Raw genomic sequence first — 813 nt, forward strand, 5'->3', positions numbered from 1 at the left:
TTTTTTTGTTATTTGTTTATTTGTATGTACATCTAATTAATGTTAATGGTTGGAAATTAAACATTTTCCCATTTCAACACTGATATCAGTTGCTCTAAACATTTTTTACTTGGGCCTTCTGTTACAAAGAAATAAGTATTGTTACATTCATGTGGGTTATATTGAAACCCAGATTCTCGAGATATACCGGCCCATTCTAACCTTCCCTGATCCCTTGGGCAAAATGAACTGTAGGAAGTAAGGATGGTGTGTTTGAATTATGGAGAAACATGAATGCAATATTTAGAAGAGTAATGACTAAAATAGTATAAATGGAAAAAAACGAGAATGCTCAAGAGGCTTTTGAGGGTATTAAGAGTCACTTACATTGTCACCTTTACTTAGATTGCCAGCAACAGAGAGACTCAATCTTTAACACTATTAATTTGTTTCACTGTCTTGCTATGTTATTACTTGTTAAATGATTCATGATAAAAGTTGTGTAAGGAAAGGTCTTTCAAACCAATCATTGCTCTCCACTTTTCATTACCTATTTTGGCATTTAATGTGACATCCTAATTTTTAACCTGCATTGAAACAAATTGTGAACCTGTCCATTTACAACAGCAGTTATATTTGTGTATGTACTACCTTTTCAATGTGGAAATATTTCCCACGGCTTTTTTAAAATGTTTCACCTAGCATCTACAATACTAGGATGCACATGTTTCTTGCGTTATGGATGAAGAAGTTAACCCACAATAATTTGCTAGTTGGATGTATTAACTGCTTAAGCATTTTTCTTATCTCTAAATGGCCACTGGCTATGAATAA

The sequence above is a fragment of the Rhincodon typus genome, chromosome 10, assembly GCF_021869965.1.
Source record: "Rhincodon typus isolate 14 chromosome 10, sRhiTyp1.1, whole genome shotgun sequence".
Lineage (NCBI taxonomy): Eukaryota > Metazoa > Chordata > Chondrichthyes > Orectolobiformes > Rhincodontidae > Rhincodon > Rhincodon typus.